This window comes from Frankliniella occidentalis, unplaced genomic scaffold, assembly GCF_000697945.3.
Source record: "Frankliniella occidentalis isolate FOCC.00 unplaced genomic scaffold, Focc_3.1 Scaffold65, whole genome shotgun sequence".
Classification (NCBI taxonomy): Eukaryota; Metazoa; Arthropoda; class Insecta; order Thysanoptera; family Thripidae; genus Frankliniella; species Frankliniella occidentalis.
Window position 1 is genome coordinate 1,034,571 of NW_026267195.1, and position 2,808 is coordinate 1,037,378.

Genomic DNA, 2,808 nt, shown 5'->3' on the forward strand with positions numbered 1-2,808 from the left:
ACAAGGCCATCATTAGCTGCAGTAGACCATGGGCTTCCAAAAACTAAGTAGGTGAGATTTCTAAGCACATTGGCTTCAGATGAGATAACATCGCCAGCCAGCGCGGCACACATTTCAACGTACTTAGTTGCTACTCCATTTTAGTTCTACTCCATGGTGTAGAATAGGGTATGGGTATGAAGTTCGGTACAATTCCTTCTCTCATATTTTTGGCCCACTCTTTCTGCTTTGTTCAGTTAAACGATATTATTCTCCTTAGTAATGACTGTTTCCATTTTGTTTTTAGATGTCGTGGCTATTCAGAATGGTGGGGTTGGGTGGGAAGAGTAATGATTCTACTGATGATGAAGGTACAAGCGTTGATGAAGGCAAAAAAAATGAAAAAAAAGGATGAAAAGATGAAAAAAAGAATGAAAAAACGATGAAACTACGAAGAGACTTCATAGTAAAGATAAAAAGAAGAAGAGAAATGAAAAGACGGACACGGCTACTACAATGGACACGGAATCGGACTCGGATGGGCAAAGCGAAGAGGAAGTTGAAAGGAGGGTGGAGGAAAGAGTAAAGGATATGCGGAGGGAATGGTTGAGGAAGGAGGCCACGTGGCGAGAGTATGTAGAAAAGGAAGTCGAATTTAGGGTGAAGGCCGCCCAGCCTGCCCGACCCCAGTACAGGTAAATGTAACTTTCGACTCTACTTCTTGCGCGCTACTTGTCTCCTCACTAGTGTGACTTCAAAATCTGGACTAGTGAAAAGTTTCCATCTCTGTCAGTTGTGCCTCAAACTTGGCCTCATACAATCAAAGCACTCATCCATCTTTATGAATTGTTACATGAGTTGAATATTGACGGTTGCAATATTCGTCATGCAGGATATCTCCTGCAAAAATATACAGAGAAATCTGCCTGCAAGTTTTTTTAAAAATTGGCATCACAACTGCTAAATTGACACAGAAGTTTGGTTGTATCCTGTTCCAAGGATTTGTTATTGTTAGAGCTAGGTGGCTGGCTAAACCAATGGCCTGGCTGTCTTAAAGTAGGTTTAGCCAGCCTTCTAGCTCTTACCATAACATATTGCCTGATTATTTTTTTTTATTTTTGCTTTCAAGGAAATTTAAATGAATTTTTGAAATTATGAAAGATCTAACCAAAGCGCTGTGTCAATTTGTAGCATTGGTGATGTTGATTCAAAACATTTTTTATGGAGATTTCAGTCAATTCTTGCCTATTCTTTATATTTAAATTTACATTCTTTTCACATGCCATTGCAGCCTCACTGGCAGAACAGGGGACCCAGTGCTGCCCCATACTTCTACCAGCAACCACGACTTCATCCACCAACGCCACCATCACCGCCATCATTCCTCACCAGACGACAGAGACCTAGCCGAGACAAACGGACAGACGAAATGAAAAGGGTAAGTTTCAGCCCGTCCTTCTGCTCGCTCTTTGTATATTTAAGATCAAAGCAGTTACACTTACTACCACAAATTTTTGTTGAATTGGTGATAAAGAATGAGTAAACTCTAAGCACAAAATTAATTTTATGTTTAGCTTTTTCCTTGTGTTGGTTTCCTTCTTTGCTTGAACTGTAATTTCAACCTTTTTCTTTCTGTCCACAGCGCAACTACTGACGGACTGACATTGACGGACTGACTCTGACCAACTTGACGAAATAAATGCTGGTTCCTGCATATTGAGGTGTTCTATTTATTGCCTCTAGAATCATCAATGCACTCCACACAAGTACCAATTGTTCACGTACTGTTGCACATGGCATTGTAACTACTACTTTGCAGGCGAAAGCTAAGATTGACAAGATCAATTTGGTAACGCAGGAATATCCAGCAGTGTATGAAGGTAGTGTATGAACCTGATTAATACTAGGTCTTGCCAGCCACCTGCTAGCTATAACTTTGCGACATATATTGTGATTGTCACATATATTACACAAAATTTTAATGTTCAATTGGCTATTTCACTGGTGGTTGTCCTGGACATCTACGAGTTGGTCCTGCATCGCTCTAGGCCCTGCAGTTGAGGAATAATGCGAATATTCTAGCTGTCTGATAGAACAGACAAGTGAGAGTAGCACGAACTCATGTCAGTCATGTCAGTCATTTTACGATAATAACTGGTGCAGGACCAACCAAAAATTGCCCAGTGAAGTGAGTGAAAATGCTCTTTTGAATGATGTCTCCATACGTATCAAATGCACTGAAAGGTAGTTTCTAATCTATAGACAGTCTACGAACCAGTAATATAGGAATGAAGAGAAAAGTTTGAGTGCTTTCTTTAAAGATTTAGGTTTAGTAATTGTCAGATCAACTCTAAACATTTTGAATCTATTACACTGTCATCTTCAATAATATGTTCTAGCTTCTACTTGCTTTTATTTGTTCTGTTAATCTGTATATCACTGTCACAATGTAAATTGCCAACGGAGACGACGACGATGATGATGAAGAAGAAGAGCGGCACAGCATCATCCATAGCTCCTGCGGTTCTTGTAACGAATTGAGTTGAACACAACTGAAAACAAAACTATTTGTCTCTTATGTATTTCCTGACGCCCCAATTCCCCATTGTCTATTTTAATTATTTAATTAACATGCTCTGTAGCATCAAAGATTTCATTATTTGCAATTCAGTTAATGGCTGAAAGTCTGAAAGTTCTACAACACTGAAAGCCGAAATTAGTAATTCGGACTGTTTGCGTACATTTACACAGAAGCAAAACAAAATGCAGAAAACACCAACAATATTTACAAGTAATATCGTCTGCTATATTTTGTAAATAAAGAAAAAA